The sequence below is a fragment of the Neofelis nebulosa genome, chromosome 4 (assembly GCF_028018385.1).
Source record: "Neofelis nebulosa isolate mNeoNeb1 chromosome 4, mNeoNeb1.pri, whole genome shotgun sequence".
Classification (NCBI taxonomy): Eukaryota; Metazoa; Chordata; class Mammalia; order Carnivora; family Felidae; genus Neofelis; species Neofelis nebulosa.
The window spans coordinates 120,674,305-120,687,903 of NC_080785.1; the positions used below are offsets into that span (position 1 = coordinate 120,674,305).

The window sequence follows — 13,599 nt, forward strand, 5'->3', positions numbered from 1 at the left end:
GTTGTTTAATATAGTGCTGGAAGTTCTAGCATCAGCAATCAGACAACAAAAGGAAATCAAAGGCATCAAAATTGGCAAAGATGAAGTCAAGCTTTTGCTTTTTGCAGATGACATGATATTATACATGGAAAATCCGATAGACTCCACCAAAAGTCTGCTAGAACTGATACATGAATTCAGCAAAGTTGCAGGATACAAAATCAATGTACAGAAATCAGTTGCATTCTTATACACTAACAATGAAGCAACAGAAAGACAAATAAAGAAACTGATCCCATTCACAATTGCACCAAGAAGCATAAAATACCTAGGAATAAATCTAACCAAAGATGTAAAAGATCTGTATGCTGAAAACTATAGAAAGCTTATGCAGGTAATTGAAGAAGATATAAAGAAATGGAAAGACATTCCCTGCTCATGGATTGGAAGAATAAATATTGTCAAAATGTCAATACTACCCAAAGCTATCTACACATTCAATGCAATCCCAATCAAAATTGCACCAGCATTCTTCTCGAAACTAGAACAAGCAATCCTAAAATTCATATGGAACCACAAAAGGCCCCGAATAGCCAAAGTAATTTTGAAGAAGAAGACCAAAGCAGGAGGCATCACAATCCCAGACTTTAGCCTCTACTACAAAGCTGTCATCATCAAGACAGCATGGTATTGCCACAAAAACAGACACATAGACCAATGGAATAGAATAGAAACCCCAGAACTAGACCCACAAACGTATGGCCAACTCATTTGACAAAGCAGGAAAGAACATCCAATGGAAAAAAGACAGTCTCTTTAACAAGTGGTGCTGGGAGAACTGGACAGCAACATGCAGAAGGTTGAAACTAGACCACTTTCTCACACCATTCACAAAAATAAACTCAAAATGGATAAAGGACCTGAATGTGAGACAGGAAACCATCAAAACCTTAGAGGAGAAAGCAGGAAAAGACCTCTCTGACCTCAGCCGTAGCAATCTCTTACTCGGCACATCCCCAAAGGCAAGGGAATTAAAAGCAAAAGTGAATTACTGGGACCTTATGAAGATAAAAAGCTTCTGCACAGCAAAGGAAACAACCAACAAAACTAAAAGGCAACCAACGGAATGGGAAAAGATATTTGCAAATGACACATCGGACAAAGGGCTAGTATCCAAAATCTATAAAGAGCTCATCAAACTCCACACCCGAAAAACAAATAACCCAGTGAAGAAATGGGCAGAAAACATGAATAGACACTTCTCTAAAGAAGACATCCGGATGGCCAACAGGCACATGAAAAGATGTTCAACGTTGCTCCTCATCAGGGAAATACAAATCAAAACCACACTCAGATACCACCTCACGTCAGTCAGAGTGGCCAAAATGAAGAAATCAGGAGACTATAGATGCTGGAGAGGATGTGGAGAGACGGGAACCCTCTTGCACTGTTGGTGGGAATGCAAATTGGTGCAGCCGCTCTGGAAAGCAGTGTGGAGGTTCCTCAGAAAATTAAAAATAGACCTACCCTATGACCCAGCAATAGCACTGCTAGGAATTTATCCAAGGGATACAGGAGTCCTGATGCATAGGGGCACTTGTACCCCAATGTTTATAGCAGCACTCTCAACAATAGCCAAATTATGGAAAGAGCCTAAATGTCCATCAACTGATGAATGGATAAAGAAATTGTGGTTTATATACACAATGGAATACTATGTGGCAATGAGAAAGAATGAAATATGGCCTTTTGTAGCAACGTGGATGGAACTGGAGAGTGTGATGCTAAGTGAAATAAGCCATACAGAGAAAGACAGATACCATATGGTTTCACTCTTATGTGGATCCTGAGAAACTTAATAGAAACCCATGGGGGAGGGGAAGGGAAAAAAAAAAAAAGAGGTTAGAGTGGGAGAGAGCCAAAGCATAAGAGACTGTTAAAAACTGAGAACAAACTGAGGGTTGATGGGGGGTGGGAGGGAGGGCAGGGTGGGTGATGGGTATTGAGGAGGGCACCTTTTGGGATGAGCACTGGGTGTTGTATGGAAACCAATTTGACAGTAAATTTCATATATTAAAAAAATAAATAAATAAATAAATAAATAAATAAATAAATAAAGATTTTATGCAACAAGAAGGCAACAGGGAACTAATTTGGTATTCCAGATTTTCTTGTTTGTTTTGAATGGGTTCTAAATTGTTATAGCTGCCAAAATCAATCAACTGACCACTATCCCTTAAGACCCCATATCTGTAACTTTCTGAAAGATCCATCACGGCTATCTGCTCATTTTCACAAAGATACAGCACAATTCTGAGCCCCCTTGGCTTTCCCTGATCAGGGCAGAACTCAGAAAGACACCTCATGAGGCATCCCTGCCAGCAAGGGAAAAGCTGACTGGTCACAGAGGCCTCTAGTGAAGACGAAAGAAAATGGAAGACAAAGGTGTCTGAAGCCACTGATATTTATAACAGGGTCTCCCCTCTCCTCACTTGGATATTTACTGCCTGGCACCATGCCCATGCCTCCAAAAGAGTGATCACCGCTATAGCTCACAGCGAGTGGAAAACATTAATATAAAGGCTTTCTCCTACTGTGGAAAAATGGTGTGGTTCCAGGGGGTTATCATTTCCACGACCAGAGGGACCCAAAAGATCCCCTTTTGGTTTCCAACTTTGAAGAGGTCCCATCTGACCCTAGGTCCAGATAATTATTCTCCCCAAGGTACTCCCCCTAATTATAAGGTGATGTTACTACATTTTAATTGGGAATTCCAAAACTATTCCAAAGGCACTCAAACTCCTAGGAGAAAGTTGTCACCTGAAGGTAAAAATCTTACCACATCTTTGAAATGTAAACACCCCAGGAGGGAACTAAAACTTGTTGGAGAATGAAGGGAAAAAAAAAGAAGCAAAGAAATCTTTTAAAACAAAGGTTCTAGATCACAGCCTCTGTAAGATTACTTGTCAAGGATAAATTAAAAAGTTAAAATTCTTCTCCACCAATATTAACAAAAATCTTTTAGGCAGGTAACTTTAACTTGCTCTGTCTGCCAAAGACACGATTGCTTAGAAACTAGTGAGTTTTATATGATTTCTGCTTCATGGCTTCAGTTTTGGAATGAAAGCAAGAGATCAGTGTCTCTGTCTGCTTATGGAAGTCTAGGTATGTACGTATGTTACAGATACAGTATTTCCCTACCCTTGGATAGGATTTCCAGAATTTGTAGAAGAGCTCAATTTAATGGCTTAAAAATAAGCACTTATGGATTAACTATTTCTAAATTCCAGAAATGTAACAGAAACTAACCCAAATATTTTTTCAAGTTCATGTAATCTAGGATAATTTTCGGTAAATAAAAACTAGTTTAAATTTGTTGGTTTAATTAACACAGTCATGTCTTTAGAGTTATCAGCATAAGTAGTAAACCTTCTATTTTAACTAAGTTCACTCAAAGTCTAATAAGCTCATGTTACCTCCTTTACAAAATTTGTCAGCTAGAAAGATAACTTAAAAGGATGACTAACTGCTTTCAATTTCTAGGAAATTTTCATGAGCGATCTAAGTATGGTTTTTAAGAACAAGTGAATTCAATAGATGTGAGATAAGTCTTCAGGTGAACTTTTTAGCAAAAATTGTTTTATGACCGGTCTACTTAAAAAGTTTTCTAAATCTCTTCACTAACTTAAACCCTTAGAGTTTTTGCTAATTTCAATGATGAAAATTCACTGAATACCTAGATCACTTCTAAGTAAGATAAAACACAGAAAAATACATTACTGAAAACAGGTTTTCCCATGGCTTCTTTTTTAGAGCAACTAAAGATAATTGTATTTACCCATGAACTTATTGTAGGCCATATTGGAAAAAAAAATGTACCTCTAGAAATTATGAAGTGTATTCATATACTTGCCAAACTAAAGAATGCTAGTTTAATAGGTAGTTCAAAGTTATGCAATTGTCACCAGAAATAAAGGATTTTGAGGGTTAAAAATTCCTGTCTACGGCCACCCTGTCATACCACCCTGAACGCGCCCAATCTCATCTGATCTCGGAAGCTAAGCAGGGTCGGGCCTGGTTAGTACTTGGATGGGAGGGTTAAAAATTCCTATATATATATATATACACGTATATACATACATACAATGAAGGCTACTGGAAATAAGGGAAACAGTTGTATGCAAGGAAAGTAGGATGTGTTTTTAGCTAAGAAAAGGTATGAAATAACAGATACATTTTTGTTATGGGGAAAAAAAGTAAATATGTCCTATTGTAAAATTAGTTATTTTAGAATGGGAAAGAAAAAACAAAGGACAATATGGTATAGAAAGTTAGGAAAAAAGAACTTTATCTTGTGTGGTCAAATTGGCCAACAATTAAATTGTTATTTTCAGGATTTTAAAATTAAGCTTTAATACCAAATGTATTCATGTAAAACTAAACCAGTTTTCTTCTGCTGAAAGGTCAAGTTTTCTTAGACTATGTATCTGCTCTTGCTTAGGTATTGTGAGGTTATAAAGGTTTTTCTTTACCTCTGAAGTAATCTGTATGGAAGACAAATATTTTGTGTCTTCTCAAAATACTTTCCTGTGTTTCTTATCAGGTCTTTGATTATTTAAGAAGGCTGGCCCTTCTTTAGTAAAAGAGCTAAGTTATTTTAAAACACATGCGCGCGCGCACACACACACACACACACACACACAGACTATATAACTTTTGTGTTCACTTGCAAACACAATTGTCACTTTGGTTATGTGGATAACTGAGTATTGTTTCATGGTGACCTATGATCCTATTTGACCACGTGTCCAAATCTTTTGATGTTTTTGACAAACTTCACTCAAATCAAATTCAAAATTAAGTCTTTTTGACCTTGAACTAAATCTGGGTTTTTTTCAGAGGCTCCCTGGAAAATTTCATGATGTCTTCTTTCTCCTTATTAGAAATGAGAGACAGAGAGAGAGAGAGAGAGAGAGAGAGAGAGAGATGGATGTTACACTAATTAGGCTTATTTGATATGTTAAATTATATGGGAAGCTGTGAAATAAGGGATGACAAACCTTCTTAAGTTGTATTATATGGGTAAATGTTATTAATTTATGTATCCTAGAAATTGTATGAAATTCCTAAAAATCTGAATGTCTTGGTATACTTTTATCACTTATAATGCTACTTTTCATCTGAAAATGTTGTCTGCTCCAGAAATAAGCTAATTTCCTTGTCAATGAATTCTCAAGCGTTCCTGCAAAAATGCTTCATTTTAAGAGAAATTCATGGAAAGAACTCTGGCCAGTGCTTCAGAATGTAGGTTTCTGATTTCTTTGGAATCATACCAGTACAACCTGGGTAAGAATTTATAGAATTCTAAGAAAAAAACTGGATTCCTGAAACTGCTAACAAAAGATCAACAAGAATTGCATGGGGACTGAATGAACTGATAAGGATGATTATACTTTTCACGACTTTTTGTCTGAAATATTGCTGGTTCTTTAATCTTTTGTTTTCTGCATATAAAGAGACCTTTTCTCCTAAGCTATTTATAACTTACAGTAATGTAGAATTTATCTTTGTGAACAAAGATGAAACATTTATCTTTTTCTCCCTGATACCTCCAGAATTTGGGAACTCTCAGTGAGTATCTTATTTTCATGGTAATATGGCTATTTGCATAAGTTCAATAAGGATCTGTTGTGTTTTTAACAGGTCACAGTTGGGAACACTAGTTGTATTACCAAGGCTTTGAATGGAATGTCCTGTATGAGAGGGATATGCATACATTCAGGTATGACCACACAGCTTTAAGGAACTAAAGTTGATTTGAAAGGGCCAAAAAGGCCCCTTGGAAAAATGGGGTGGTACTTGCATACAGTGGCCTCACCAGGTGTCACTTCCTGACAGGTCCAGGAAACTCAGGATACTTGGAGACCTCAAGTAGACAGGAATCCACCCCATCTATAGGTATTCCAGGCAGTCTGATGCCAAGTTCTTGGTTTAGCTTCTTAGCCTAGAGAGGCTGTTCAAAGTTCAATCTAAAATTCCTTATAAGAATGCATGTGGGGCGCCTGAGTGGCTCAGTCGGTTAAGCGTCCGACTTTAGCTCTGGTCATGACCTCATGGTCCATGAGTTGGAGCCCCATCTCAGGCTCTGTGCTGACAGCTCAGAGCCTGGAGCCTGCTTCAGATTCTAGGTCTCTTTTTCTCTCTGTCTCTCCCCGACTCACACGGTGTCTCTCAAAAATGAATAAATGTTAAAAAAAAAATAATAAAATTCCTTATAAAAGATTCCAATAAAGCAGACTTTTAAAAACCTATATGGTAAGTCATTATTCTTGCTGCATTTACCCAAGTCATCAGGCCATGATTAGTGAAAGAAACTGGATTTAATTATGGTTATTTCTGATAGAAAATGAGGTAATTATAGGTGGAAAGATAGGTCAGTAGAAACCGTAAGATATGCTGCAGATATTAGACTCTAGTTCTGTTAACTGTTGTTGAGGTTTTGTTTTCTACTGTACATTGGACTATATATTCAATTCTTTCAATGTCCTCCAATATCTGACCACAATTCTCAAAAAAAGTTTCCAATTTTTGTCCAGTCCTCTGATCAGCAGAAACATACAAACCACAAACCAACAAAATCTAGCAGATTGCCACTGCTTATCCTCACCTCATCTGAAGATGCTTTGAGCCTCCCATCTATGAAGTCTTCTCAAATGGTTGCATTTAGAACTCAGAAGCTAGAGTTCTAGTATGTCCAGTTCTTAACCATTGCTTTTCTTTTGTTTTCATAGAAATGCTTATTAAATATCTGTATCACATAGGCCTCACATGGGTAATCCAACTGCATTGTGGCCTTCTTTAATTGAACTGACCTATTCTCAGCACTAAGAAACTCATTCAATGACATGGAATCATCTACTAACTCAGAACAGGTTCAAATCTACTTACACCAGATGGCCCAAGGTGATGAAATATTTCCCAGTATTACTCAAATCTTTGAACAGATTATCAGGGTGCACCGCTGAGATTATAGACCTACTTCCATGGCTGAACCCTCCTTGTTTGAGACAATGGTTACAGACTAGATTTCAGACTACTGCCTCTATAATTATTATTGGGTTTACTACTATAATCCTATTTTGATGTGTACTCTCTGGGTTACAATGTGCCTACCCCTGACTTTCAGCTTATCAGCTACCCAAGAAGTTAATGTCCTCATCATTAACTTTCAGGCTTTGGCATCACAGGGTGGATTGGATTGTAGTGTAAGCCCTGACAGTTTTTCTGTCCTTTCCTTCTTTTCTTTCCTTCTTTTCTTCTCTTTTTTTGTAATTCAAGTGCCTGACAAAAGCAATGATTGCAAAGGCATCCTTTACAAAGAAAGCTATCTTCAATACATACATTGCCAGCCACAGGAACAGATCAGGAGTCCTGATGACCTTCCCCCAGTGAGGCTCCTTTATTTTAGATCTTGGTTGGTTTCAATAACTAACAGTTTGGGCCACTTTCCTTTTCTCTTTCTGCATTTTAAATTCTCACTATTATGTTTTTTTTTTTTAATGTTTGTTTATTTATTTATTTCAGAGAGAGACAAAGTGCAAACAGGGGAGGGGCAGAGGGACAAGGAGACAGGGAACCTGAAGCAGATACCACACTGTCAGTGAAGGAACACACCTGGGGCTCAAACTCAGGAACTGTGAGATCATGAGGTGAGCCCAAGTGGAAAGTTTAACTGAGGCCACCCAGGTGCTCCTCTCACTATTTCTTTTTAAATTCACCAATAAAGAATAAGCCAATCAAACTATGGGCCCCACCCTGAATCTCAATTAAAGTAGAACCACAGGGTCCTGAGTATTTTCTCTCTACACCCACCACCCCACTGTGTAATCTCAAGGTCTCATAAGAATAAACCTATACTTTTTTCAAGGTTTCCTGATGTTGTTGCAGAAGCAGTTCTTCCAAAAACATAATAAAAACCACAAGGACTGGTCCATTGACAACACTGGTTGAAACCAGTGCAAAACAAGAACACCTGAGCCTTTCTGTGGTGATTCTCAGATATTCGATACTTATTTAACATTTATTTTTAAATGAATAAATTAATAAATAAAAATTCATATTAATTTGACTCATGCAGTTCCAGTTCCCACAATGATAGGAACCAGCCATTAACAAGGGAGGTAGAGGCAAACTTAAGGGTGATGGTAGCAAGAGAAACATCAACAAATGTTTTCATTTCTAGAGATAAGTCAGAATACAAAAATTAATGAAGAACATATTAACACAGGATTCTCTAATGGCTGCTACATGCAGACTCAATCATAATTAATCTGCCTTGAAGTTGTATTTAAAAAGCACAACGGTATAAAAATGTATTTTAATTTGCTTCTTATCAAAAGGACTTCAAAAAGTCCGAGTACCAAATGGTTAGACATTATCTTTAACATTTTGACGTGGATTCCACAATCATGCTGAGTAAATTAGGTGCTGCAATATAACATCTATATAACAATTAAAGGTCAATTCAGAATAAAATAAAATGGCAGGAAAATTAATTAGTCCTAAATTCTTTCTGCACATAGATTCTCAAAGCACTTGACTTACTTAAGTGTTATTCCTTTGTCTTGACAGACTTGTTAAATTATATAGGCTCTGATGGGCCTGGGTCCCATGTGAAATGAAGGAAGCCTTGAGAAAAATATGGTTTATTCATTAACAGCATTTCTTAAAAGACTTTTTTGGCCCCACCAAGAAAGTGACCTTTACTTAAACTATTTAGTTTTGACAAGGGAGGTGTCCAGATAAAGATAATTTAAGGATTCTCCCAAAATGTGAACATTTACCAGAGTATGCTCTTAAGCCTCTGATCTCTTTCCACAGTAAACATTGACTGATTAAGCACTCCAATCAAAATTGAATTGTGATTTCTAAGCACTAGCAATGGAAAACAATGGCTTTTTATTAAAAAAAAATCATCAATTTATTCATCCTCTGTCATCTCAAAAGGAAAACAAATCTTTGAAAGTCAAATTGTCCCTTCATGGGATGATAGATTTCTAAATACTGAGTTCCTTCTGTTCAGTTAAGAGGTAACTCTGATGAATCAGTGTCCACAAAGTGGCAGTTGGCAGAACAGTAATATTAGTCAGACAAATGTTCTGTGTAAGTCCTAAGATATGACAGAGTGGTAATTTTTATGGGCTGCAATAGGCAAGCACATTCAGATTCTCAAAACATCCTTCTGAGCTTAAAAAATGGGTTTCAGAGCAAAGACCTTAGAGATACTACAAACCACATAAAGATCTAGCATGTCAGAGAGACAATGGTACAAAAGTTGGTCCATGGGCGGGGGGGGGGGTGGGGGGGGGAGGTCAGTCAGTCCAAGGCCCAGCGATGCTTAGACACATACTCTACATTATGGCACTGAAATTCTTTAAACCCTGAGTTTCACATTCCATTCAGAAAAGGAAGTTCCATGCTGCCTATCAACTTTTGATACCCTATTATATTGCTATGCACGGTGTATCCCAATGAAAAGCTCCTGTATCTACTTTGCTTATTCAATTCCCTGGTTTTATTTTCCTGGAAGTATTTGATATTCACCCTGATTTTCTATAGCACTAACATATGACAATAGGATCTTTATGAAACCCTCACAGGCAACTGCATTCAGCTCCAAACAGTAGGTAATTGATACCATTAAAGTTGGAATTAAAGTTTTGTTATTCCCATTTCAAAGATGAGAAAAGGCTTTGAAAAATTAAATAATGCCCAACCTCTCACAGGAGGATTGGGAAATAGCTCTGGAACACAAACCCAGGCCTCCTTCATGCCCAAAACTCTGGTTTCTTCAACAGAGTGATTTCTGGACTCCAAGATGGCCTCAATGTCTTTTTCAGAATTATCACCACCTGTATACTTTTCCTTCTTTCCTTAACCTTGTTATCCCCATAAAAACATGTCATTCCCCAAAATATCATAATTTAAACTGGTCTTTGTGTCAACAATCTACTAGCTGGTATTAAGGGTAAACACATTTAGCCAGTGGGGTGGGAATGGGGAAGCTCAAGAAAGAAAATGACATCCAATCTTTCTGTCCCCAGACAACAAATAGGCTAGAAGTATACTTCTGGAAGTACCCAGAAGGACTTATTTTATTCTTTAAAGTATCTAGAAGAACTTACTTTTTACTAAAATTATCTAGAAGGATACTTATTTTATTTTGTGTATAGGTAGCACTAGCTCCATGACAAAATGTGTGGCTACTATGAAACACCGTCGTATTTGTTAGAGTTTGTTTTCTATGAAAGCTTAAACCACCAGTAAACTTAACTCATGTGCCCTTGGGGGATGGTAGGTAAGATAAGCCATGAGCAGGATGGGTCGCTGGCAAGTATTAATCTGTATCAGTGAAAATTAAGCAATCACCAGTGAAGGTGGGATGAAGAATGACTAGCTTTTAAGGTTGAGAGAACTAGGAATTGGTTTATCAGGCAAAGTTGAATGTTCTTAAAATACTGAACAACACGATAGCTTTCCTTGTTTGAACACATATGGATAATTTATAAGAGTAAGAATCGCCTGGTTGTTCAGGCAAGTTTCTATAAGAATTCATGCACATCTAGCTTCCAGTTAAATTATGAAGTGTACATAGTTTAATAATGTATCATTTTTTCATCGATTATTTTTCCTTTCATGACATTTTACCACCTTGGCCTTTCAGATCCCACTGCATTTCTGTTACCACAGGTATTTGCTCTCTCCAAATAGTATGGGACCCATATCTCATCCTCAAAGTTTGTCTGGTCAGATGATTGATTCATTCATTGTCTACTTAAGGCTAATATGGAATTATTATGGCTCATCATTATGGCTAAAGAGACTATGTAAAAAAAAAAATAGAAAAACAAGTTGGCATTTTAATGTGTGCCTAAATCCTAGGGGTATTTTAAGATTTCTTATTCCTCTTTGTTTTTAAAAAAAATTTTTTTAACGTTTATTCATTTTTGACAGAGACAGAGTATGAGTGGGGAGGGGCAGAGAGAAAGAGAGACACAGAATCTGAAGCAGGGACCAGGCTCTGAGCTGTCAGCACAGAGCCCAACGTGGGGCTTGAACCCACGAACTCCAAGATCATGACTCAGAGGCTCAAGCGACGGAGCCACCCAGGGGCCCCAAGACTTTCTTATTCTTTAGCAGAGCCCAGTCATAGATAAAAATCTGTGAGGTGGGTTGTTTTCTGCAGTTCTCAGAACATGCACTACCTACACTGCCTGGAGCCAGACTCACTGTCTGCAATGCCAGACTACTCAGCCTGCTTCTTCATCTGGATATTTCTTTCCAATGTACCCATTCTTCTAGTGTTTCAAAACCTGGTTACCAAAGCAGCTTTCCCTTTCATCACCCACACCCTCAAGCCCATCCACACTTCCCTCTCTTACCCATTCTTTTCCATTATTAAAACTTAATTTCACACCATGGTTTCAAGAACTCTTATCAATACAATTCCATCTGTCACTTCTCTCCATCTCTTCCTTCCCTCTCGTCTAGCTAATCTCAGCACACTTTTCCTCCCATTATTCCATTTCCTAGTCGAAGCATACAGTTGAGTCTTAAACAATGTGCATAGTTAGGGTTCCAATCCCCTGCATGGTCAAAAATCATCTAACTTTAGACTCCCCCAAAACTTTACTAATAGCCTACTGTTGAAAAGCCTTACCAATAACATAGTCAATTAACACATATTTTGTAGGTCATAGATATTATATACTATATTCTAATAAAGTAAGCTAGAGAAAAGAAAATGTTATTAAGAAAATCATAAGAGAAAAAAACATTTATAGTAATGTCTTTGTTGAAAACAATCTATTTAATTGGACCCCGGAAGTTCCAACACAAATTGTTTAAGGGTCAACTGTTGCTAAAGGCCACAATTTTGTAAACAGTATTTTGTGAATACTTGCAAAGCAAAATATGGGTTTAGTTGGATTTAGGAAAGGCAGTACAAGAAAGAAACACACGACCTCCCATGTATTCAAATCCAATAACGGGAATAAGAGACACAATGATGGTAATAGTATTTGTCTCCACTCAATACAGCAAATCTAACTGTGAAAGTGGTAAGGAAGGAAAGAGAGCAAAGACATTATTTAAATAATTTGGGGTCACAGGTAATTTAGTAAATGTGATCAGAGATTTGTCACATGGAAGGAGTGGGATGTGAAAAACTCTTCTATATTCATTTTTGAAAAAGGATAATGGGCTTATTTTTATTAACTGCAATTCTTGACAATTAGCATGAAAATGTGACTACAAATAAAACAGCAGTGTTAAAACACTAAGAGCATGGGGCTTGGCCTTAGAACAGGCCTAATGGGCATAAGATAATCTACCTTCCAGACTCTACAGAATGCAAAATGTCAGAAGAAACCAAAAAACTGTCATCAGTCATCTAGATTCTTCTGGTACACTTGGATGTTGCTTGTCATATAGACAAATTATGCAGATGTCTAATGAATTTCCTCTTGAGAGCTTTGTTTCACCCAGGTCTAGTCAACATTGAAATAATTTTTTTCTTTTTTCCCTACAATATTATAAAGATCATACTTCTGAAAACACTATTGCTACACATAATGGTCTAGAGAATGGTTAAGCTGGTATTGTAATCTACTGAGTTATTTATCTAATCATGCAATATGTTGATTTTGTATTATTTTTACTCATATCACTGTTTTTTATCTTTCCTTCACAAAAACACTTTGAAGAAAAGACCTAAACTTAAGCATCCTCACACCATTTGTGATGTTTTTAGGACCATGGTTCACATGCGTTATTCCTCATTAATAGGTGTTTGTTGAATGTGTCAGTCTACAGTATCTGGATAACCAATATTCAAAGACCCACAAACTAAACATTAGTGTATCCAACCTGAGTGCGCTTTTCTAGATTACACAGAAAAACATTTTAGGGTTTTGTGGTATTTCAAGATCATCACTACAAATGATAAAGGGTACTGAAGTATGAAATTGGGTATTGACATGTGATATACAGCCAGGTGATAAGACAGAATACATCACATGCTTCTGTAACCCCTTGCACCCCCCCAATTCCCATCTCCTCCCCTTCCCCCACCCCACCCCCAGTTTCCAGTACTCTTAGGGGAAAGATCAAATTCCACATATGTCCCCACGTGGCTTATTCCTTTTTCACATGTCTACACTAGCAGCCTCAGCTCACACATTTGTCCTATTAACTGTACTTCTGTCAGGTATTTGTTTTTCCTATACTCTGAGGTACCATAATTGCTACTGCTATAAGCTCTTTGCCATGTTATTCTTCTGTAAGAAATTCTCCTATCTGTCCTTACCCTTTCCTAACTAGCGAATACCTACTCACTCTTCAAGGAGGTCTTTTGAGACAGCTTCTGCCCTCAATACAAGGGAAATTTCTTGGTTATATGCCCATATAGCCCTCAGGACACTTACTGCAATTTGTAATTATGTATTCACTGAGAGATGACTGGAATAATGTCAATCTTCCCCCACCACCCCCTGAACAACATGAAAGCTGGGTCTTTACCTGGCTTGCTACAAATCACATCATGGTGCCTAGTACTGTGCT

General features: G+C 37.4%; 1 protein-coding gene across 4 annotated transcripts in view; it reads right to left on the minus strand.

Annotated features, from left to right (window-relative positions):
- Positions 1–13,599, minus strand: part of GRM7 (glutamate metabotropic receptor 7) — an 898,633-nt gene that overhangs the window by 323,839 nt on the left and 561,195 nt on the right. The window lies entirely within an intron of this gene.